The sequence below is a fragment of the Chrysemys picta genome, chromosome 3 (genome assembly GCF_011386835.1).
Source record: "Chrysemys picta bellii isolate R12L10 chromosome 3, ASM1138683v2, whole genome shotgun sequence".
NCBI classification, from domain to species: Eukaryota; Metazoa; Chordata; order Testudines; family Emydidae; genus Chrysemys; species Chrysemys picta.
Genome location: NC_088793.1, coordinates 181,169,925 through 181,196,320, shown reverse-complemented (window position 1 = coordinate 181,196,320; position 26,396 = coordinate 181,169,925). Strand labels below are relative to the sequence as shown.

The following is a 26,396-nucleotide window of genomic DNA, read 5'->3' as shown; positions in this document are numbered from 1 at the left end:
GGTGAACTGGAAAGTGTTTGGATCAGATCCGTTGATTAAAAGTAAATTAAAAAGATTCTGTACAGTAGACTGGCCTCAATATCAGCTAGAGGACCAGGAAAGGTGGCCACCGGAGGGATCACTTAATTATAATACGATCCTTCAATTGCTTTTGTTTTGTCAGTGTACGGGTAAAAGGAATGAACATATGTATGTACAGTTGTTGATGTTGTTAAGAGATAGATCAGATCGTTTGCAAAAGTGTAATTTGACTCCGACAGGTTCGGTAGTAACTATTGTTAGTCCTCAGAACCCTCCCCCGGTTGTAATGGCAGAGTCGGTGTCCCCTTCGGCTCCAACACCCCCACCATATAAAGATAGGGTGCCTCAGGTCCCAGAGATTGCCCCCTCGGTGGGATTCTATCCATTGATTACTGAGACTCGGATAGCCCGTACTGGAACAGAAAATCGCCCAGCCACTACAATGCAGGTTTATACCCATGTGCCTTTTAACCCAGTGGACCTAGCAGCTTTTAAGGCACAGGCAGGGGAATTCTCTACGGATCCAAGCAAGTTTATCTCAGTCTTTGAAGGGTCTCTGGCTAGCCATAAGCCTGACTGGGATGACTGTAATGTCCTTATGCGGACCCTGCTGTCTGAGGTGGAGCGTAATCAGGTTGTGTCTAAGGCACGAGAGGAGGCACAGCTTAGACATGAGGCAAACGCAGCAAACGTTCCTGTTGCTGCAGTTCAGGTCCCTACAGCAGACCCCCGGTGGAATCCCAACGTGCCGGCGGATCTAACCTGTCTCACTGTATACAAGGAGCTCCTATTACATGGTCTCCGACACTCAGCTGTCCGACATAACAATTGGGCTAAGCCGTATGAGCTAGTACAGGAGCCAAAAGAGAGTCCGGTTGCTTTTCTGAAGCGTATTCGGGATACTATCAGGCAAACTACTAATGCAAACCCCGATGATCAGGCTACTGAGGCAATTATAAAGGGTATCTTTACCAGCCGTGCGGCCCCTGATATTAAAAGGAAACTGCAGAAAAAGGAGGATTTGATGGGCATGACAATGGCACAGATTTTGGAAACTGCAAACAGGGCTAAGAGCCTTAGGGAGGGAGAAAAGGAAAAGAGGCAAGTGAAAATGATGGTTGCAGCAGTACAGGCTGATGGCAGGGGAAGATTTCAGGAAGGTGGAAGGGGCCGGGGAATGAGAGGACGTGGGCGTGGGCACCCTGGCTCACAGGAAAGGCGTGTGCCATATGCCGAAAGGAGGGACATTGGAAAAATGAGTGCCCCGAAAGGGAAGGTACCCCTATGATGGCAGCGGAGGATCAAGAATAGGGGTGTCAGGGGAGATGGACTATCCTGCCCCCGGAACCCCGAGTTAAAATGCGGGTGGGAGATTCAGACATAGACTTTTTAATAGACTCTGGAGCTGCACAAACTGCTGTAAACCAACCCCTTCAGCTGCCTGTGGCAGATTCCCTCACTGTGGTGGGAGCCACAGGGAAAGGAACTAAGTGCCCAGTATATGCCCCAGTGGAATGTGCTTTGGGAAACAGAACTCTATCTCACAGACTGGTTTACCTCCCCGATTGTCCAACGCCACTATTAGGACGGGACCTGCTTTGTCGCTTAGGTGCCACCCTGCATTTCACTCAAGATGAAATAAGCCTCACCTTACCTCCAGAGAATGCCTGGATAATGACTCTTGCAATTGAGCCCTCAGCCATGCAAGCCCCAGAGTGGAGTCAGTGGGAAATGGGGTGTGGCTTCTTATCTCAGTATATGTGCTCTCTGTCTGCTGTTCTCTGTTCTCTCCACAGGTATACCAAAGATTTGCAACCTCTCCCGCTGGATGCCCCGATCCACTCCTTGCAGCCAGGCGATTCCGTACTCGTCCGGATCTGGAAGGACGAGCCTCTCCAAGAGAAGTGGAAGGGACCCTACACCGTCCTGCTGGTCTCCCATACAGCAGCAAAGGTTGAGGGACACAAAAACTGGATTCATCACTCTCGTCTGAAAGCAGTGCCTGCTCCTGAACGGTGGACCGTCCAGCCTGCAGAGAAGACTGCCAGCGACGATTTGTGACTTAAGCTGTTATTCAGATGACGAGTGTCTGCTGGGAATGCCCTGTGATCTCTTTGGACAGTCACAGCGCACTCCCCGCGAGACCTCTGAGCGTTGGTTGTGTTTGTTTTCACAGGACCGGCCTAACCTGGTGGCCTGGTCCCTTTTGTTTTTAATCTGCTTACTATTGGTAATTGGGGAATTGTGATTGTTAGGCCCTAGGATCACCTGCCTAATATGAGTTTAGATCCAGGGTCTGCCATAGTGGTGCTCTTTGCCATGGGGACACTCCTCTTGTTAACTCCTGTTTCCCCCCCAGGCACATGCGGGATGGAAAGGAATCCCTACTAACTTAGAGACAAACACATATGAGTCCCTGAAGGTTTGCTTTGCCCAAGAGTTTAACCTCTCCAACTGCTGGGTATGCTCCCAAATCCCACACCATGCTGCAGGGTTACCCTGGAGGCTGGTTCCCCAGAAGTCTCAGCATACTCTCTCATTGAGAACCCCAGCTCCATGGCACTCAATCGTATCTTGGCTATAGAATATGAGAAAACTCAGCCAAAAGCTTGTTGAGTATTCTCAAAGGAGGGAACTGTTGGGGTTACTATGCCTGCCTGAGCCAGAGTTCTTCCATGTTTAAACTCTGTCCTTCCATGTTTAACTCTAATCGACCTTAACAACCAAGGACAGGAATTGGAATGTGTAAATAGCCAGTTAGCAATTACGACCTTGTTCATTTCAGGTACCAAACGATAATGATGAGGTTTGCATGTTTCTAGCTGGGGAAGGGGTAATAAACTAAGGGTAAACAGGACCAAATAACTGTTTAGGGAGAAGTTACTAACAAGCTAGATTTATAGCCCTAGAATGATTTAGTTGCTTAAATGTATAAACATGCCTTCGGTAGAGAGGGGAGGAGGAGTAGGGGGGGTGGTAGAGAGGGGGAGAGAGGGAGGCTTAGTTGTAAAATGTATAAAGAAGAGAGAAACTGTTTTTGCTGGTGTGCTCGATTTGAGACTTGCCTGTCTCCTTGCACCACTTTGGGATCTCAAATAAACTTTGATTGTTTCTCCATGTTTATTGGCGTGAAGCACTCCGGGCACCAAACCCCACTGTTGCTGTCCTCGGGCCCCTGTGCCGGCAACACCTCTACCCTGATATAACGCTGTCCTTGGGAGCCAAAAAATCTTACCGAGGTATAGGTAAAACTACGTTATATTGAACTTGCTTTGATCCGCCGGAGTGTGCAGCCCCCCCCCTCTCGCCCCCCGGAGCACTGCTTTACCGCGTTATATCCGAATTTGTGTTATATCGGGTTGCGTTATATCAGGGTAGAGGTGTATGTCTGTAACCTTTTTGGATGTAGGGAACACCTTTAAAATGTTAGCCAAATATAAAATGATGTAGTGATATCTTCTGGATCTGCAGACAGCCTGTCTAAAATAATAGTAAGAACTTAGCTTTGTGCCTGTCTGCTGGAACAAGTCAGCTGCAAAATTGCTCCCTGAACATTCCCTTGGTGTAGACAAATTTCTGGGTGATGGAGGACCACCATAGCTGGCCCTAAACTGTACCCTACCCAGCTCCCCCGCCAGGCACTGGGGTCTTGGAAGGAACACAGGGAAAGAGAACATGAAGAGATCATTGTTGAACTCTGGTGATCACTTAACAGCTTTTGCAGATATGCATAGGTTAAGCAAGTCCTAAAACTGCTCTAATTTTCACCAGGGGCTGAACAGGCCCCAAGCAAACCAAAATATTAGAGGCATAAAGACCCTTGTGTTGAGTGCAGCTTGGCTAGGACTGTGACTTGAGCCAAAGAACAGAGTGAGGTGTAAACTGTCTTCCTCTATTTCAAGAAGTTATTCACTATGGAGCCTACATAATGTAGGGTTACCATACGTCCTCTTTTTCCTGGACACGTCCGGCTTTTCGGCACTCAAACCCCCATCCGAGGGGAATTGCCGAAAAGCCAAACATGTCTGGGAAAATGGCGGCTCTGCTCCTCCCCTGACTCTTCGGCTCTGTTTAAGAGCCGAGCTGCCCGAGCGCTATGGGTTTCAGGCAGCCCCCTTGCCTCCGGACCCCAGCCGCCGGGCGGGCACTTCCCCTCCCGGGCTCCAGCGGCACAGGGTCCGGAGGCATGGGGCTGCCCGAAGCCGGTAGCGCTGGGGCAGCTCGGCTCTTAAACAGAGCCGAAGAGTCAGGGGAGGAGCAGAACCTCCGGCCGCGGCGGCTCTGCTCCTCCCCGACTCCTCGGCTCTGTTTAAGAGCCGAGCGCTATGGGCTTTGGGCAGCCGCCATACCTCCGGACCCTGTGCCGCCGGAGCCCAGGAGGGGAAGTGCCCGGCTGGGGGCGCAGGGTCCGGAGGCATGGCGGCTGCCCGAAGCCGGTAGCGCTTGGGCAGCCCGGCTCTTAAACAGAGCCGAAGAGTCAGGGGAGGGGCTCTGTTTAAGAGCCGGGCTGCCCGAGTGCTACCGGCTTCGGGCAGCCCCCGTGCCTCCGGACCCTGCGCCGCCGGAGCCCGGGAGGGGAAGTGCCCGGCTGGGGGCGCAGGGTCCGGAGGCATAGGGGCTGCCTGAAGCCCAAGCGCTACCGGCTTCACGGTTTGCCGGGCAGCCTCCAGACCCTGCGCCCCCGGCTGGGCGCTTCCCCTCCTGGGCTCCAGCTGCGCTGGGGAAGCACCGGCCGGGGGCGCAGGGTCTGGGGGCTGCCCGGCAAACCGTGAAGCCGGTAGCGCTCGGGCAGCCCTTTCCCCGTGGCTGGGAGTGGGAGGGAGGAGGGGGCAGAGTTAGGGAGGGAAGGGGCGGGGTTGGGGCGGGGTGGGAGGTGGGGAAATGGGTGGGGCCAGGGCCCGTGGAGGGTCCTCTTTTTTATTTAATAGATATGGTAACCCTATATAATGTCAGCAGATACACAAACATTACGAAGATCTGTACAAACTACTGTGAGTGGCATCAGAAATGGGTAGGCCTAGGTTTCTATGCAAAACCTGAAAGTGTTAGTATATTTCCATTTTAACTTCTAGCAGCCACTTACCCCCAAAAGGAAAGAACAATCAATATTTCAGAATATCACTCTTGCAAAACAAGCTCTACTTTAACAGCAAAGTTCACTGGGGTGAAAAAGGAGCATTGTTGAGATCTTCAAATGTGTTGCAAGTAATCTGCTATTTTGTAATCACAAACTCAAAACAAGAGCATCATTGATAAATCACTTAGTGGACTAGGAGGCGTTTTCTTCAACCTTAACTCATGCAAGCAACACTTATTCAAATGAATAATCCAACTGAAGCAAACAGGACCATTTGCTCGATGGAGGGCTGCTCATGTGAGAAAGAACAGCAGGATTCACACCCTCCACTTGTAAAGCAATCCTGTATAACAGGAAATCCTGTACTTGCTTATTATATATTTTATTGTTTAAAATATTCTATACAACTTCAAGTAACAAATACATACATCTGGTGCAGCATTTGCTCAGATTCTGTTGATCCAATGAATTCTTCCGAAGAGTTCGGGACACAGAGAATTTCTAATATACTATTTTTACTTATACAGAGCTAGTCACAATTTTTTTTTCAAGACGCTACGTATAAAAAGAATATACAGTGAAACTACACCTTGAGAACCTGTAACATAGGGTTACCATATGTCTGGATTTCCCCGGACATGTCCGGCTTTTTGGTGCTCAAATTCCCGTCCGGGGGGAATTTCCAAAGAGCCGGACATGTCCGGGGAAATAGGGAGGCATAAGCGAGGGTCCGCACAGCACGATCCGCCAGGTCCGCAGCGCAGCCCAGGCTGCCCCAGCTACAATGCTCAGGTGGGGAACGGGGGGGGCTCGGGCTTCCCTTGCGGGCGGGGACCCCCCCAGCCACTGGGGGACCCTTCCTGTGGCCCCGTTGCCCCGCGCAGCTTGGAACCCGGCGCCGCGGAAGCTGTTTCCGGCGGGGACAGACAGGCCGGGGAACGTGCTCGGCGGCAGGAAGGAAGTTGCGGCCGGGGCCGCAGGGACCCGCACTGCCGAGCGTCTGAAGCCCCCAGCAGGCAGAGGCTGCCGGGTGAGCGGGGGAGCAGGGCAGACGGGGGCATAGAGGCTGCAGGGGCAGGGGGGTGGGGACACAGAGGCTGCAGGGGCGGGGGTGCAGAGGCTGCAGGGCGAGGAGGAGCAGTGCAGGCAGAGGCATAGAGGCTGCAGGGGCAGGGCAGGCGGGGGGGTGCAGGGGCTGCAGGGCGAGTGGGGAGCAGGGGTCTCAGAGGCTGCAGGGGCGGGGGGGTGCAGGGCGAGTGAGGAGCAGGGGTCACAGAGGCTGCAGAGGCAGGGGGATGCAGGGGCTGCAGGGCGAGTGGGGAGCATGGGTCACAGAGGCTGCAGGTGCAGGGGCTGCAGGGCGAGTCAGGAGCAGGGTTCACAGAGGCTGCAGGGGAGGGGGCGTGCAGGGGCAGGGCAGGCGGGGGGCGCAGAGGCTGCAGGGCGAGTGGGGAGCAGGGAAGCACTTAGCAACCCCCAACCAAGATCAGAGCAGGAGGGAGGAGGGGGAATGCAGGGTGCTCAGAGGAGGGGACAGAGTTGGGGCAGGGGCTTTGGGGAAGGGGCGGGGTTGGGGCGGAGTTGGGGCAGGGCCAGGCCCCCGTGGAGTGTCCTCTTTTTTCAGTGTTGAAATATGGTAACCCTACTGTAACATCACATTTTAGAAAGCAAGGCTGCAAAGGTAGTGTGTTTCAGTTTAGTCTTAAACAGTTATTTTTTACTGAGGAAGTACTTCAAATACAAAGCAGGAACAAATTCCACAACAGAGAGAGATAAAATGGAAGTCTCTAGCACCATAAAAGTACAAAAGAAGAGCGATAGTAGGCATAGATTTCTTAATCTTAAAGCTAGTAAAGGGGAACAGGGAGTGGAATGATTGGAAATGCAAGGAGAGTATTAAGTATCATAAGGAAAAATTTTGGAAAGAGCTCCAGGTACACAATGAAAGGACTACAAAGTGGATGCAATGTGCCAAATTCAATTGAGCGCAGAGGGGGAGTCATTCTCATTGGAGCCAATGGGGGTGACATCTCCCTATACTAGAGACAAATTTGGCCAATATATCATCTGGTTTGGCTCATAAAAGGAGCTCAGCAGCAAGATTTCTTTAAGAAAATACTGTGCTCCAATGGAGATGAGGAAAAAAATCCTAGGACAATATTTATACCTCTGCTGAACATTATGCACCCTGTAAGTCCTCAAAATAGGGACTGAGAGGGAATCAAGGTGCAGAATACATTCCAGGAGGTACTGAGTACCCCCCAATAAACAATGTGGGGGGGGATAGCTCAGTGGTTTGAGCAGGCCAAATGCAGCGTTGTGAGTTCAATCCTTGAGGGGGGCACTTAGGGATCTGGAGCAAAATCAGTACTTGGTCCTGCTAGTGAAGGCAGGGGGCTGGACTTGATGGCCTTTCAGGGTCCCTTCCAGTTCTAGGAGATAGAATATCTCCATTTTTTATTATTATTATTATAAACACTGAAGAACATTCATATTTTGAGGACTTAGGTGGTGTATAAGCCTTGTACTGGCATTCTGCATGGTTGAATTTTACCCTTACCACCTAATCCTACAAAGTGCTAGGCACTATAAAGATCCATTGACTTGAGTTAGTACTGAGAGTGCTCTGCACCTCCTGGAACTCATTCAACATGTTGCATGATCTATCTGCAAACCCCAGTCGTTCCTATAGCAGCACTTTCCAGGTCTTGATATAATGAAACTCAGGAGCCCATGGAATGGGCCATTTCACTGAGTCTATGCTGTTTTTACCAAGTAAATTACTTAGATTTCAGTCAGAAGCATATTTAGTATTTGACTATGACTAACATATTCAATTGCTTTTGTTAAACACAAATCCTGAAAAAATGTCATTCACACAGAGTATTGCACATCATTTTCAAATAACCATACATAGCAGCTGTTTCAGAACAGAACTGTAGCAAGTATTTGAGCACTTCTTATTTATATCACATAATGATGCATGCATACATAACAAAAGCAAGAGAGGTTGCCTCTAAAATTGTATCCATACATAGATTTGTTTTGTTATATGAGATTTATGCAACATGCCGCACAAAGATACACAGTCCAAGTGGATTAAAGCATCTGTTGCTACCATGAATAATTCATCAAATTCATAGTTGCATTTTAGAGATCACTTTTCAAAAGCTCACATTAAAGCGCTAAGGCTTGTGAACCCCTTGCTCACATTAGCAAGCTGTTATTCACACAAGCAGCCCCATTGTGATAAAATTGAAGTACAACTGTAAGTGCAGTATAGCAAATCGAAATCAGAGTTTCATTTTTTCCCTATATTTTTATAGTTCTGCAACAAATATATAAGAACAGTTTATTTGACCAGTTTCATAGCACAATCTCCAGCCTACTGGGAAGGTTAAATAAAAGATATATTTCAAATGATTTTCAGTCACATACATTCAACAATCTGCCATTTAAAATCAATATTCTGCGGGTGATTAGTCCACAAGGTGACTTTTGCTAATTGACTAATTGCTTTTGCTATGTGGAAAACCCCTAACAAAAATAAAAATGCTTAGAAATGAGTTACTTCTCATTTTCAATAACTGTGGATAGCAGGAGGCCAATTCTACAATGGCCTATGTGGCATGCAAAGTGCATAAACTGGGCACTGCAGTCAGTGTATGTAGAGTTTTTGAGCACTGGGCTGGGAGTTCAGAAACCAAAACACAGGTGGTAAGATTCTGATCCTGTTTGTCCACAATGGATGAAATGTACAGCATTACAGAGGTCCAGACTATACTCTCTGAACCATTAAAGAACCATTAGACTGTAAGCTCTTTTATTCTGTGTTTGTTTGGTGCCTAGCACAATGGGGTCCTGGCCCATCTCTGGGGTTCCTAGTTGCTACAGCAATACAAATAAATCATCATTATTTAGGTCCCTCCATGGTTTCAGGAGACTTTTGAGAGGCCTCTTTAGAGAGGAGAATTTTACCCACACACACTGGGCTGACCCATTCACTCTGAATTCCAGCTTTTCCCATAGTATCTAAATGGAAAAGAAAGTCATGGAGAGTGGATGGACTATGAGTAGGGCTTCTTACTGCTCATCTTGAAGAAAATCTCAAGTGCATAGTGGCCATTGTGTTGAAAATGAGTTATCCCAGCAAGTGCACAAGAGTTACTGAAGATATGTACGTGAGGCAGTCAGCAGCAAGCAGCACAGGAAGGAGTGATTCTGCTCTCTCAGATGTATCTCACTTCCTTGTGCAAATGCACATCTCCCCACTGCTTTTGCACAGGACACTATCCAGCCCTGAATATTAAAATAATTAACAGACAAACTGCCTGCAAAGCATCACCACCGTTCGCTGGAGCATAGAATGTAATGGCTCCAAAGGAGCTGTTATGATCTAACAAGTCAATGCTCCCTGCACTAAGAAGGATGCACATGAATAGACTGTAACAACTCTGAAAAGCTGTTACACTCTACCAAATCACAAATTCACATTTAGCACATCCCCTCACCTCAGAGACGGAAACAGCTCCTTTGGAGTACCTATTGTTGTTCAAGTGTATAATTGTTATTATTGAAAACAGTGTATGCAACAACATATTACATTGATCAATGAACTATAAAAATACATATTATGTCTAACTGAATACTCTATTTATTCTATACTATGCATACTCTATGTATTCTATACTATGCATAATTAAATTCACAAGTATAATTACCTGTTTAAAAAATCAGAAAAAGTAAATACATTCCCAGTCTCGTGGAATATTTAAAAATATTTTTAAAACATTTAATTTCTGTTGTAAGTGTAATAATGTTATATTTGATAGCTACACTATTGCAGGTCAAGAAATTGAAAGTTTAAGATGTATTTTGTTGTTAGTTCAAGTCATAGAAGAGAGCAAGTATTGGGACTTTATCCTAGCCTTTGAGGAGGATGGATTCAATTACTTGGCGATAGGCCCTTTCCATCTTCAGTTGCTACGAACTTTTGACCCCATATAAGAAGTTCTAAGGAAAAAATTCTTCTCTTGGTTACATCCACTGCAATCCCACTGACTTTAAGGGGAGTTATACCAATGTAACTGACAAGAGAATTTGGTTCCTGACAGATGAAGTTAACCCCTGTGCAGAGGATTTATACAAGGCCTTGGACAATTTAGTTCACACATAAGCCATTTTGCAATATAGGCCTTAATGCAGGCTCTCCACACAAGGATTAATTTCACTCCAAATGAATTTAGGATGAAATAGGTATACTGGGCCAAATCCTGTCATCCTGACTTACACTGTGCAATGTCATTGATCTGAATGGAGTTGAATGGGATGGACAAAATTTTGACAGTTACGCTTCCTGATCTTTGTTGCTGTGCATTACAACACTATTAGAGTGCTTAAGTGCATACAGTTTAGAAAAGTGCTAAGTCAGGCCAGCATCTTAGCACTCCTCAAAGTGGTATATTGCCATTTGTATCACAACAGTAACAGGAAAAGGAAAATACATGTTACCCTTACTATTGTCAAGTACAACAACCCATTACTATAATGTTTCTAGTTCAATCTTTGACAACATAGGCTTCCAACTCCTAAAGTGTTCATCTTTAACTGTTTTTGTACACATTGTTGCAAACTCTCATTGACCTAGGTATGCCTCCACAACACTTTTCTCTCTGTTCAATGCGAATGTGATTTCTGTAATGAAACAATCTTCTTGCTTCCACTTTAGCAATCCTGATCTGTATTGCTAAATAAAATTTCAATAACACATCCCTAAAATGATACTAAGGATAAGCATTATTTTACCAATAATCAATCATATGGTCTTGCTCAGATCTCTGGCAGGAAAGTGCATTTCTGTTTTAGTTTGTCCATTTACACTATTTTATAAAGTTTTAGTCCAACAGCTGGTTGTCTGCAGAATATGAACCTTTATTTATTTATTTAACATTGGTGTATGGGATGAAATCCTCCATGTACACATTTTTGTCTTGAGTTGTGAAACACTTATTCAAAAATTAAATGATTCAAATGAAAAAGACATTTTTCATACTGTGCATGGTATTTCTAAAATGGGCACGGTCAATCTCTAGCTAGATGGGGTTTCTCTTATATCATACTTGAACAGGCACCAGTGACCAATGAAAGTGCAGAATTCTGGAGCACTAAGCCAGGTGATCGTGAAGCTGTTGCTAGCTTTCTCAGCTGTAGCTGCCATAGCATTCACAATAAAATACATGTTCATATTTGGAGAGAGACACCTGGCCGAGGTGGAATAGGTTGAAGAAAGAAATCTCATTCAAGATAAGTTATAATAATAAATGGAGATATACCTATCTCAGAATTGGAAGGGACTTTGAAAGGTCATTGAGTCCAGCACCCTGCTTTCACTAGCAGGACCAACTACTGATTTTTGCCCCTGATCCCTAAGTTGCTCCCTCAAGGATTGAACTCATAACCCTAGGTTTAACAGGTCAATCCTCAAACCACTGAGCTATCCCTCCCTCCACAAGTTAGGCTTTAATAACTTTCATTCAGAAAGCCCCACTACGGAATAATCCAGTGGTCTTGGGCTGGAGAAGGCGGGAGAGATGGGGATGTATCCAACTCTCAAAAGGACTCCCTGGGTACACAGATGCATTACATCTCATGCCTCTGAGAGCTAAACCTGTTGTCTTGTAAGTATGATGACTATCTGGTTTTTATAAGAGAAATATCAGAAATTATGCCTGGCATAACAACAGCCCCTGGAAATTTTGTTTGTTTGATTTTGCTTTTAGATAGACTGTATTGAGTTTTCACTCTCAGCTAAAACTTTAACTGCTTGATCAACTCCCAAAGAAATATTGGACAGTATAGCTCAGTGACAGTAGCCTGAACAGGACAGAATATTCTTTTACAGACCATGATTTAAAGCAAGCGCTCTGCAGGCTACCATTAACACCATCAGGAATCTAGCTGACAACTTAGGGGTGTCATGCAAGTATTGAAATACCACATCTAGAAAGGTAAATATCTCTCATGGAAATCTGAAGGGAGTCTTATGTAGAGGAAATAGTTGCTCTGTAATCCATTTGAATAAGGCTCTGGCAGCATATCAGACCTAATCTGACTCCCATTGAAGTTGATTTCAATGAGAGTTGGATCGGGGCAAAGTGAGTTGATAGGTAGTGCTAACTGGCTGTAGAATAGGGTTACCATATTTTGTGCCTCCAAATGGAGGACACTCCACGGCCCACGGCCCCGCCCCCAGCCCCGCCCAACCCCGCCCCCTCCCCAAAGTCTCCGCCCCCTCCCCTGCTTCCCGCGAATATTTGATTCGCGGGAAGCCTGAAGCAGGTAAGGGGGAGTGTGGGGGGGAGGAGGCGCGGCCCAGGCTGGCCCCCCGGCGGCTCCAGCCTGGGTCGGCTCGGGCCCTGGGGTGCTGGCCCCGGCCGACCACCCCCGGCCCGCCCAGCACTGCCGGCCCCCGGCGGCCCGGCGCACCCCCCGGCTCCCGGCCCCGCGGGCCCGGCTGGCCCGGCTCCCCGCGGGCCCGGCTCCCCGCCGGCCCGGCCGACCCGGCTCCCCGCCGGCCCGGCTCCCCGCCGGCCCGGCTCCTCGCGGGCCCGGCCGACCCGGCTCCCCGCCGGCCCGGCTCCCCGCGGGCCCGGCCGACCCGGCTCCCCGCCGGCCCGGCTCCCCGCGGGCCCGGCCGACCCCGCTCCCCGCCGGCCCGGCTCCCCGCGGGCCCGGCCCCCCGCCGGCCCGGCTCCCCGCCGGCCCGGCCGACCCGGCTCCCCGCCGGCCCGGCCGACCCGGCTCCCCGCCAGCCCGGCTCCCCGCCGGCCCGGCCAACCCGGCTCCCCGCCGGCCCGGCTCCCCGCCGGCCCGGCTCCCCGCAGGCCCGGCCGACCCGGCTCCCCGCCGCCCCGGCTCCCCGCCGCCCCGGCTGACCCGGCTCCCCGCGGGCCCGGCTGACCGGCTCCCCGCGGGCCCGCCTGACCTCCCGATTTTCCCGGACATGCCCGGCCTTTGGGGATTTCCCCCCGGACGGGGATTTGAGCCCCCAAAAGCCGGACATGTCCGGGAAAATCCGGACGTATGGTAATCCTACTGTAGAAAAGCTCATAAAATCTCCTCTTGGATACAGCCCTCATCAAAAACTCTGACTTAGTTTTATATGGGTTGAAAATAATGGGGAAACATGAGGAATGACTGAAAGATCAAAGTGAGTAGCAGACATATTTCTCCAGACTGTATTATCGGAAGCATGACCATTTAAGGACACATTCTCTGAGGGCACTAAGAGCGTGGGAATAGGTTTGGCAAAGATTAATGGAAAAGCAAGATTCTAACTACTGGATTTTTTTCTATTAGGTGTCAGCAGCTTCTTGGGCTTAATGAGAATAGAAAAAGCATTATCAAGTGCTACTCATGAAGGCCCTGGCCAGCAGCGAAAAGATATAGGGGGAGGGGGGAGAGAGGGAAGCTTAAGGTTGCTCCTTGTTGCTTGCTGACCTGTGGAGAGGCCTAAGGTCTGAATTACCTTGGAGGCCACCACACAATGCCAGCTAATAAAACATGGGGAGACCCCAGCCAGGCCAGTTTGCACTGCTTCACTGGAACTATTTGCTTTTGTCCAGTGTTTCAGCCATTTTAAATACTTGTCCTTAGGTGCCTATTCCTTTCTTGCCTATTCATAGTTGACAACTTTTATAGCCTTCTTCCAAAATTCATAATCACGTACGAGGTTGCTCTCTCTGAGGTTTGCTGATACTCAGTCTTTGGTCTCCCCTTTGGTTGTCTTCCATCCACATTCACTGCAAGAGACATCCTACTGATATAGTTCTCCAGACTCCACTGCCTGAACTAGCCTAGCCTAGCCTTCCTCAACCCATCTTCAGTTGGAGACGCCTGCATTAGAACACTTACAACCTCATTTCATTTTCTATCCATCTCAACATCTTCATTTCTGTGATGGGGAGCATACTGATCTCCTTTCCTGTGGTAGCCAAGTCTCTATTCTTTACATTAAGATGGGTTGAATTACATTTCTGTACACTCTACCTTTTAACTTTATTGGCAACTTTTTGTCATAGAGAACTGGGTTCAGCTCCCATCATTTCCACCAAGCAGCTCTAGGACAATGCTTGTCATTACTCAGGAGGGCACTATAGTCAATGACCATTGATCCTAGCTATTTAAATTCTTTCATTCTTCTAAATTCTCTACCCATGCTAGACTTTATGGTGAGTCCTCCCTCCCTCATTTATCATTGCCTTGGTCTTATCAATGCTCACACTAAGTCCAGCCCTCTCAAAACTATGTTGCCACAGTTCAACATTGGTTTATGTTGGTCTCACAATCTTTTGCACATATCACTAAGTCATCAAGAAGAGCATTTTTTCAAGCAATTTTCTTATTATTCTCATTTATCACATCTATGACCACAACCACCAACAAAAAAGGCTCAATGCTGACCCCTGTGCAAGCCAACATTTAGTGGAAATTCTCTACTATATCCACATATATTTTTGACTGCAGTGGTCACTCCAACATACATATCCTGGATACAGCAGATATATCCTTCTGAGATACCTCTCTGTCACTAACTCCATCAAACTAGTTCTCTTGGTTCACAATCATATGCCTTTTCCAGGTCCACAAGGAAGATACCCAGTTGCTATCTCTTTTCTCTGAAGTTCCTCATGAGGATTTGTAGAGTAAATATGGCATCAATTGTGCTCTTTACCAGAATGACTCCATGCTGATTCATCCAAATTTCAAGCATTCCATGCAGTCACTTTTCAGTAATCTTCTCCCATGCTTTCGTAGCAAGTGACATCAGTTTAATTGGGCGATAATTAGCACATAGTGTAATATGTCCTTTATGTTTAAAAATAGGAACCACAAAGCTTTTACTCCATTCATCCAGCATTTTCTCTTTCTCAAGAAAATAAATGAACAAACTTGTAAGATACTCAATGCTTTCCTTTCCCAATGATCTCACAGCATCCACTGGTACTTCATCTGGCCCAGGTGCTTCCCCTTTTTCATTTTCCTAAGTGCCTCTGCAATCTATCCCTCTTTTGTGCAATCTATCATGACCTGGTTCAGCTGACATGTTCTTACTTCCACCCTGGGTTTCTCCTCTTTGAAGAAATGGGAGTTTGCCATTGACTTCAATGGAACCAGGATTTCATCCCTGATGTTCACTCTTCTCAGGGCCGGCTCCAGACACCAGCGAAGCTAGCAGGTGCCTGGGGCAGCCAATAGAAAGGGGTGGCACTCCGTCCGTTATTGAGGCGGCACGTCCAGGTCTTCGGCGGCAATTCGGTGGCAGGTCCTTCACTCCCTCTCTTTGTCTTCGGCGGCACTTCGGCAGCAGCTCAATCTTTTTTTATTTTACTTTGCCGCTTGGGGCAGCAAAAAAGCTGGAGCTGGCCTTGACTCTTCCTGAGGCAAAACTAGGCAGGTGAAGTAAACAGAAGCATCAAGACAACTCAGATTGTAACCCCCATTTTCTAGTTCATTAGTTCCTCATTATTATTAATTATTTGTATTGTGGAAGCACTAAGGACCCCCAGTCAAGGACCTCAGTCCCACTGTACTAGATGCCATTCAAACACGGAAGAGCTTACAAAGTAATTTCAAGAGTGATGTATGTGAAAATTTACAAGCATAGAGACTGATCTTCTCTATTCAGATAAGCACTTGCTATTTGGAATCTCACTTTTATATTCCAGAATAAAAAAGTAAAAAAAGTCATCTAACTTTTCTGAAACATTTTTTTCATTGTTATGATTTTTAATACTGATAAATAGTCATGTCTATATTACTAGCTCCCTTTCCTTCTGTGAAACACATACTTACTTACTAGGGCTGGTAAATGATTTGGATAAAATAGGAACCAACCCAAAGCTTGTAGCTAATGCAAACACATTTGTGTGTGTGTGTGTGTGTGTGAGGTTTAACAAGATTTGTCTGTGACTCTGCTCAAACCTCACCCACATGTCTGTTTGCTTATGACTTACATTGCATTTTTCATGTATCATGAAATCAAAAAAGTCCAACTCCCACATAAAGGGGTGTGAAAAAATGACGGTATGCCTACGGAACTGATTTCCCAATGAAGTGGGCCCTATATGAAACTGTTGCAAAGTATTAGCTGAAGGAAAATAAATAACCACTAACTGATGATGAATTACAGATTGTAGAGCTGCAGTTGAGTGTTCTGCACACTATTTGTGAGTTGAAACATGAGCTCCCCCAAAGGGGTGTACAAGCAAACTGCTTCTGAAATCCCAGGATTCTTCTCAATTATGTTATAATCACAATCACATTGTAGTTTATTATAGATCTTCCTAAATGTGTTGGATGAGGCAATCACACCAAAGCTGTGACCACAGGGGGCATCTAAGTTCTTGTTGCATGAGGGGCCACCAATGACAGTGCTCATACTCCAGTGCTTTGTGGTGGAGTGAATGAGTTTTTCTGTACAGAAGGCAGATGATAACATGATCCTGCTGGGGAATCACAATCTCTCCTTGTATTTTACAGCCCTAACTGGGACACATTATACAGGTGCTTCTCCCGGCCTTCCTGCCATTTAAATCTTCATAGAGTATTTATTTAACTCCTCCATAAACATACAACAGTCTGGACACATGATATAATCCCACTCTTGCTCCCTCCCCAGGCACCTGTATTCTGTTCCACATGCATGGCATAAGAATTTGTGATGAGTATGGGGGGGATAGAAGGTCATACATAATCTTGGGCCTTGCAACTCAACACCAATCAATAGGTTTGGCAGTAAGCTACATATCTGATTATACCATGCTGTAAATATGCATGTTTCATTTGGAGCATTTGGATCACCACCCAAAATGATGGCAGAAAGAAAAGGCATTGTGTGTATACTAAATGCTATAGTTAAAGAAAATATAATGAATTGATGCTAGAATTGCCAGCTCTCTAATTGCACAAAACTGAACACCGCTGCCCAAGGGCCCGCCGCTGCCCCACCCCTTCTCTGAGGCCCCACCCCTGCTCACTCCATTCCCCCTCTTTCTGTCACATGCTCTCCCCCACCTTCATTCACTCACTCATTTTCACCAGGCTGGGGCAGGGAGTTGGGGTGCAGGAGGAGTGGGAGCTCTAGCTGGGGCTGCAGAGTTTGGGTTGGGCCAGAAATGAGAGATTCAGGGTGTTAAGTGGCTCCGGGCTAGGGGGTGGAGCTGAGGGGTTCAGAATGTGGGAGGGGGCTCTTGGCTGAGGCAGGGGATTGGGGTATGGGAGGGGGTATGGGCTCTGGGCTGGGGGTGAGGGTTCCAGGGTGGTGCCAGAAATGAGGGGTTCAGGGTGCAGGAGGGGGCTCCAGGCTGGGGCAGGGGTTGGAGTGCAGGGGGTAGGCTCTGAGAGGGAGTGTGGGTATGGGAGAGGGATCAGGGCTGGGGCAGGGATGCAGGAGGTAGTGTGGGGAGTGGGCTCCAAGCGGCACTTACATATACATGAGAACAGAATTTAGCTCAGGATTCATAGCTCAGTGTTTTGTCTTGTTTTAATCCTATCTCAATCTTTTTTTAAAAAAACAACTATAATAATAAGCTTATCCTATAGATAAGTGAATTTCATCTTTCATGCCTAGTTCCACAAACAGTGTAGATTTACAGATGATAAGTACAAGTATTTCACTGTTTTACAGTATACTTAAAAGCACTGGGCCAGATCCTCAGCTGGTATAAATCAGTGTAGCTCCACTGAGCTATGACAGTTTACACTAGCTGAGGATCCATACCATTTATTTTAGCTAATTTTAAACAAAGACAGGTATAGACTAGAAAATTACTGCATTTCATAGAAAAAATGCCTAGGCTGCCTCTATCTTGACTGTACATCTTAAGGTACAAACCTAGAGAGATCACTAATGGAGTATTACAGTTTATTTGAGGCTGATGTAGGCAGTCAAAACCAACCCCTTTGCAATGATGGCCCTGACAATGAGGAGTTTACTTATTTAGAAATGCATATAGGTGCCCATCACAAAGGCACCTAGGTACCTTACATTATTGCAATCAATTTCTAAAGACTATAAACAGAACCCCCTGTTCAACAACACAACAAACAAATACCCTTAGTATACATTCTACACAATGGGAAATTAAATACATTTTAGAACAAATGTCACTAGTGATATTGGTCACTATCGTCTTTCTCCATGCTCATTCAAGCTAAATTGTTCCAGAGAACTGGAAAATATTATTTCATATAGGTATAAATATACCCATGAGTTTATATTTTACCAATAAAGAGGAAAGTAAGACTGACAATTATAATCCTTTCTATTAAGATTTACTGCATATTTCCCTTGAAAGTATTTTTAACATTTTAAACATTGGCATAAAGATTCATTGAGAGAAGATTGCTGCAATATATTTATATTAGATCTAAATCAGTATTGCAAAGATTTTTTGTCATGACACTGTTAATGCTAAATTGCAGACATTGCCTGGATAGTAGTCTTATCCTTTCCTGTAATATGAAATTCAATAGGGAGGGTAAGACTGGAAATTACAATTTGTTCTCTTAAGGTATATTTCTTATTATGTGATTTCAAAATATACTATTTATGAGTAAGCACATATATCTTTATGCTTTTACTATCTCTCTAACTAGGTTTTCATACAACCTTATTCCAAAAATGTTAGGTTAAGATTCAGAACAGGAGTGTACCATACACTACTGGGTTACTCCAATATTTGAAGAACTCCATGGAAGAGGGAGGAGGTATGGCAACAAAGTCAACCCAGACCCATGCCATTTAAACATTAATTCCACAGCATACCATCATATCTGGTCTCTCTCACATATATGACCATGACACCATAAAAACAACACACAAGTACTTTAGTTAGACAAAATAATGCTCAAAAATCATGAGTTAGCATTTATACTATGGATTCCTATCCAAGGAATGAAAACATATTCTAAACAAAACGGTAACATATTTTCACGTATTAGAAGTGGAGGAGGGGAGCTGAGACAGATGACAAGAGAGAACAATTTCCAAAGCCTAGGTACCCCCCAGCAAAAGCACCATCAGGAGATAACCTAAAAGCTAGGTGGCAGTGGAGCATAAGCAGATGTCAGAAGAAGGATTGCTCACTTTCCATATGCATCTATATATATATACAGATTATAGATAGAGATATCATATATAGACACCCCATTAATATTGATTTCTAATAGAATCAAGTCACTTGAATTCAGCACAGGAAGGAAATATGATATCAGTACATTCCATAATCAGCTAATCTTTGATAAATTCAATAAAGATTTAAAAGGAAAAGGATTACATTCAGAATTTCAAACCCCAAATAGTAATGATGTTTCCTGAGCAAACCAGTTATTGTTAACACTTACTAGGCTAAGAGACTATTAGAAATTATTTTAAAAAGAAAAATAGAAGGTGGCTTTGCAAAGTGATTGCGCAAGAATATTTCTAACTAAGACAAAATGTTTTTCATGTTTGTTCTGATAACAAAACCTCTCTCTTTACCGTTTTTAAATTGTTTCAGATTATGAAGAGAATTGTAAGATTGTGTGCATGCACTAAAGACCTAGCATTTAGATGAAGTAACATGGAATTTAAATATACCTTTTATAGTCCATTTGAGCATTAATATTCACCCCTCTTTTTTTTTACCATTCATGTTACACTTAACTGCTAGTTTGTTCAATGTCTCATAGACAACTGAAGATGCCATTGAGCACTGGGTATCAAATACATTGCTTACAACAATGTGACAATTACTGTCCCAATTAATGACATAGAATCTTTATTCCAAGAAAAGTATTGATTCCTAAAGACAATCAGATGCTCAGTTAAGCCAAAATGACATTTACGTATAGTATATTTTGAAGCATAAGAATGTTTGCTGGAGAAAGTGAAAAGGAGGTGCTAAGCAAGGTACAGAGTGAAGCTGTTCTATTGTGCTCAATATCTTTTAGTTGTGAGTTGCATAGTTGTATCAGGGAGGAATAATGGTATCAGCTAGGAAGGAAGGGGCATTTCAATTAGAAAATTGTAGAAATGGTTTCTAGGATTCAGATTTTTAAACTATGAATTTTCTCATCACAGGCTGTCTGTAGTAGTTGATTGAGGGCACTGAACAGTAATTCACACAATTGCAGGACCTATTGTTAACAATGCAAATATGGCAGATGGGATCAGTGGACACATAGCACAGTGATCTGTGACACCAGTGTGCTTTTTCAGCAGGGAGAGGGCTTCTTTAGTTAGTGGAAGCTATTCCCTATTGCATTGAGGCAAAAAGATGTCTCCATTTGCACTAAGGAGCCAAACCACACAAGCCTGAAGGAGCTGAATGCACAGAGACACTGATTTTGAAAAAGCAAGACCCTTTGACATTTCTGTTTAATTATATATATATTTGTCTCCAGTAAAAATCTGATCCTGCACCCTTTGAGATCTATGGCAGAACTCCCATTGACTTTAATAGAAATAGGATCGGGCCCTAAGAAAGCAAATACTTTTCAGCCAATTCTTATTTTTCTCTGTTTGAATCCTTGATTTAGAAAGCCATTCTTCTGTCTCTAGCTAGGTAGTTAACATAGGTTGCCATATGACATCCATCACTGTGGTATCTTCCTAAGTCAGCCTGCAGCATCAAAGGAAGCCTTGAAGAACATACTCATTGAATGAAATGCAGCCAAAGATGTACCGCCCATTTCTGTGAGGTACTGAGCACTCTCAACGTCCACTATAGTCAATGGAAGTTAAGAGCAATCAACACCTCCCAAAATATACTCAGCACTTCACAGGACTGGACACAGAGACGGAGTCTGAGAGAATCCAAACTATTACTTGGAAAGAAAATGTAGCTGGTGTGCCTGGGAGCTACAACTCTGAGGAACTATTAATTCTGCAGCAGTGATTCAGTGGCAGAAAGGGGTCTTGCAGAGATTGCAGTTTCTTGGAAAGCATATTTTCAGTGGTGCTGTACAGTTTTTAATGGGCATTGTTACAGTCTCATAGTCAGCTTTTTAAAGCTCTTACAGTGTGCATTAAAATCTATACATCGCTGCTGAAAATACACAACCCTATTGTTCCCCTAAAGCCCATGCACAAAGGGGACCCTCTTTGTACAACTCTCCCTTTGTCTGAGAAGGGAGGAGTCAGTTGCCTTCAAGAGATCATCCTGGGACTCCATAAAAGGCTGCCCATGTGGTCTGGTATTCATGCATAGTGAAAGACACATGGGGGGAAAGCACTAGTCCATTCAAACCACACTGGGAATTTGTGCCACAATTAATGCTACTCCTCACTAGCATCTCCACACTGTGGGAAAAACCCTCCAATATGGGTAGCTACCTGTGTGGGATTCTCTGGTAACTTGTCTCGATTGGAGCTGTTCTGCCTAGGAGCCAGAGCAGTGTGGATAGCTCTGTAACTATGGCAGATTTCCAAGACCCTTTCCAAGTCTCCAGGGATCCATAGTGCCTGCAGACTGAACTGGCTTCTTCTGCAAGGGGGAAAACTGCACACATCACAGAAAATTCTCTTAACAGAGAATGACCCCTTGCTTCCCACACTTTAGGTTTTTCCATGGGAGAAAGCCAAGAAATGGCTCCTGGAAGCACCCTTTACTACAATGAACCACCACTGCACTTTACTACCCATCACATTTTGAGTTCCTACTCAGATCAGATAACCTCATTTCAAGAAGCCCTAAAGTACTTTCATCAGGGTAAACATTTATGATTATCTGAATAGAATGGTGACTGTGTACACAATATCAACAGCTAAATGGACCAACTATAGAGCAGTCTGATCTTGAATTCACTAAGACTGGTTTTACACTGGTGTAACTCCACTGATTTGAAAGGAATTACTCCAGATTTCCACAGGAGAAGAATTAGGCCCTAATTTTCAAAAAATGCCCAATACTGTATTATTTTTATTTCTACCATAATTGATTGTCAAACCATCACAACTGCCTTTGGGTGCATTTAATACAATTAAAACCATATATCAAAGCTACCCATACCGCTTAATAAAAACAATAAAAAAAACCCTAAAATTAAAAAACCCAACCACATTTGTACCTCATATCAACACACATCACCAACTTATAACTCAAGCCAAGAAAATACAGAACAAATTCACAACGTACAATGTAACCGTGAACATGTCACATGCACTTGTTAGTAATGAAACCCTAGCAGCAAACAGAGCATTTAAAAATGTTTTACTACTGGGACTTTGTAAAAGGAAAAATGACCCAGACAGAGGCTTTTCTGAGGATAAATGGCCAGCTGGGTTAATAGGTTCAGCTTCGCCACAGACCATCAACCCCTCCCACTTGATCATTAATCACCAAGAGAAGCCCTTCACCTTATCACTTAAGTGAAAAGGAAACCTTAGAAAAATGTTTTGATTTTATAGCCTTGCTAACAACTACATAAAAAAGAATAATAAAAATCAGTGCAGACTTCATTGACTTTTGTAAATTCCTGTTTCAAAGTTGCTTAATGATGGGAAGATGGGAGAGTACACTCAGACCTGTTACATTCCCTGGACTTCTATACTCTGATCTGTTTCATGAATACCTTCTCATCATGTATTGATGTTTGTAAGCTGTGACAATATGGAGGAAGTATTAAAGTGCTGTAGTGTATATATTATCTTAAGAGAGATATAAATTCTCTACCAGTTTCAGTTTTGGCATAAATGGCTGGCTTACAGTTTATTACAGATGCAAGCCTGCCCCAAATTGGTGAGAATGTACGTTTTTGAAAATAAACATGCATTGTTCATTAATAAGATTCAGACTATTCCATCTTCAGCTGACATCTCTAACCATCTAAGTATTTTCGGTTCTCTTTGTTCCATGTAAGTAAGACGGTCCCTTTACACTCAGAGGTGACATTTCATAAATACTGAAAGAAAGCAGACTTTCTACAAAACAAAATCCCTTGTGATAGGAGTTTTCTCCATATGATTTCTGAAAATTGAGGGAAAATACGATAATCTCTTTTAGGCACCACAGATGACTATAGAATCACTGTGAATGGACAAGAGCAGTCAGTAATTTTCAGTGCTTCTCCTATATTCCTATTCAAAACAAAACTACAAAAAATGAAAATACAAGTTTCAGTTTGTAATGTCAGTCCCTAACTGATCATAATGAATCCTCTTCATATTGGTTTTACAAAATGACTTCGTTAAACAAAAGTGTTTAGTGTTGCCCTCAAATCTGCAGCTCAACCATAAAAAGCCAGCTACTGAACTTATATGTTAGCTATTTTAGAATTTCCATAGTACCCATGATTATTGTATCTAAGAAGTACTTATATTCTAAACAGACAACAATAAGCACAAGACAAGAGAACAATTTTTATCCCACAAAAGATTAATATGTTGGGTGTGCACAAAGTCTTTACCATCTCTGCACAGCAATTTCCATGAATTTACTGTAAAAGTATTTGCATATACCTGTATGTTTTAATCTGTATTAATCACTAACATATTCAAAATACAAAATGACATATTCCATTGTAAAACCCACACTTTCCATATTGATAGACCAGGTAATATTCTTCAACAGACTCAGCATTAATGATCATATTATGTTAATAATATTCACTGTTCTCTGTGAAGATGAATGAAGTGGTTGTCTTTCAAACCAACTTTACATGCAATCATTCAGTATAAATTATAAATAGATTATATTATATGTAATTTAATTACAGAGCTAAAATACATGGAAATTAACAGAGCTGTTCATTTAAACATAAACCTTGTTAAATAGCAATGAGGAAAAAATTAAATAAATATACCTTATAAAGGGGGCAACAATAAAATAAAGAGGTGGTTTAAAAGTGGACTATTATACGTTCAGGAAAATTAATTTATATGAGCTCGTCTACACATTTTATAGCAGCACTTGTTCAAAATGCAATGGTATCCAAGTTCACTATTTTTATCATGTAATGAGTTCATGCAGAATTAATGTATCACATTCTTCACCAGCAGGATCAGTATAATGGATTTTAGCTCACACTGTGACTATCTTTTACTCCTCACATAAGGTTTCACCATGCAAACCAAGTATGAGGTCAGGGCTTTCTTCTCTGAGAATAAGCTGTTGTGCATTTAAACAATGCATTCTGGAAAGCAGGGGAGGACTGGCTAAATCACAGGCCAAAGTGCTCTGCTACAACTACAGGCTACAGTGACCATGTTGTGATGGGTTCGGTCACAGAGACCCCCTTAGGACTGTCACCTGACGTGCTGAAGTTACCTCTGAGCCCGTTTTCCACTGCCAGCTTGAGACTCCAGAACCCTGCCTTGTTAAGCCAGACATGCTAGCCTGCTGCAACACAGACACAGACACAGTCCACGCCCCCAAAGCTGCAGACTTTAACCAAAAACTGTTCAGCGAGTCACCTATCTCCAGCACCCAGACACCCAGTTCCTAATGGGATCCAAACCCCCAAATAAATCCGCTTTACTCTGTATAAAGCTTATACAGGGTAAACTCATAAACTGTCTGCCCTTAGAACACTGATAGAGAGATATGCACAGCTGTTTGCTCCCCTAGGTATTAATCACTTACTCTGGGTTTGTTAATAAACAAAAGTGATTTTATTAAAAGTAGGATTAAAGTGGCTTCAGGTAGTAACAGACAGAACAAAGTAAGTTACGAAGCAAAATAAAACAAAACACGCAAGTCTAAGCCTAATACATTAAGAAACTGTTTACAGGTAAATCTCACCCTCAGGCCAGGTCTACACTACCCCCCTAATTCGAACTAAGGTACGCAACTTCAGCTACGTGAATAACGTAGCTGAAGTTCGAAGTACCTTAGTTCGAACTTACCTTGGTCCACACTCGGCAGGCAGGCTCCCCCGTCGACTCCGCGGTACTCCTCTCGCTGAGCTGGAGTACCGCAGTCGACGGCGAGCACTTCCGGGTTCGACTTATCGCGTCCAGACTAGACGCGATAAGTCGAACCCAGAAGTTCGATCGCTCGCCGCCGAACTACCGGGTAAGTGTAGCCAAGGCCTCAGAGATGTCCCAATAAGCTTCTTTTACAGACTAGACTCCTTCCTAGTCTGGGCCCAATCCTTTCCCCGGTACAGTCCTTGTTAGTTACAGCAGGCATCTTAGGTGGAAACTAGGGGTGCCCCCTTTGTTCTGTTCCACCCCCTTTTACAGCTTTGGCACAAGGCGGGAATCTTTTGTCTTTCTGGATCCCCACCCCTCCTTCTAAATGGAAAAGCACCAGGTTAAAGATGGATTCCACCATTCTTCCTGGGCTGGCTTACAGGAACACAGGAAGGCTTGCAAGTAAACAGAGCCATTTACAACCAATTGTCCTACTCAATGGGAGCCATCAAGATTCTAAACCACCATCAATGGCCCACACTTTGCATAATTACAATAGGACCTAAGAGTTATATTTTACATTTCTAACTTCAAATACAAGAATGATACATACATACAGATAGGATGAACACACTCAGTAGATTATAAGCTTTGTAATGATACCTTACAAGAGACCTTTTACATAAAGCATATTCTAGTTACATTATATTCACACTCATAAGCATATTTCCATAAAACATTATGGAGTGCAAGGTCACACATGTCATCTTATGTTTTTGTACAAGATCTAACATAATGATGCCCTGATCCTGACTGGGGCCTCTGAGTGCTATTATAATAGAAATAATGAACAACAATAACAAGCTTCCTCCCTTATTTTCTCAGACACTCACCTGCCTCATCCCTTCTCTATTGATGTCCACAGAGCTAGCTTTAGCATTTTATTTTATTTAGCAGTAACACAAGGAACCTACAGGCCTAAAAGACATTAGCTTCAGCAATTAGTGTAAGGCTTGAGGCCTATGAAATTTGACACAGATAAATGGCTCAATGGTCACCCCTAAGTTTTGAGGAACTGGGAAGAGAGTGTTTAAGGGGGGAGTTTGTACACAACAACACCAGGCAACTACAGGAATATGAACTAACAACAGCTTTTGGATATTTTAGGATAGGAACCTCTGCAGATGTCTGACATAAGAGTGCCATGATAACGAATTGATAATCAATTGAGATCATAATATGCTAACCTATATGAGAAGGGCACTCCAACATTTGTACAGTGAGGAAATACATATAAGGAAGATGGGAGTGTTGGGGTTACTATGCCTGCCTGAGCCAGAGTTCTTCCATGTTTAAACTGTGTCCTTCCATGTTTAACTCTAATCGACCTTAACAACCAAG

General features: G+C 44.3%; 1 protein-coding gene across 48 annotated transcripts in view; it reads right to left on the bottom strand.

Moving 5' to 3' along the window:
- Window positions 1-26,396, bottom strand: part of NRXN1 (neurexin 1) — a 1,213,652-nt gene that overhangs the window by 367,759 nt on the left and 819,497 nt on the right. The window lies entirely within an intron of this gene.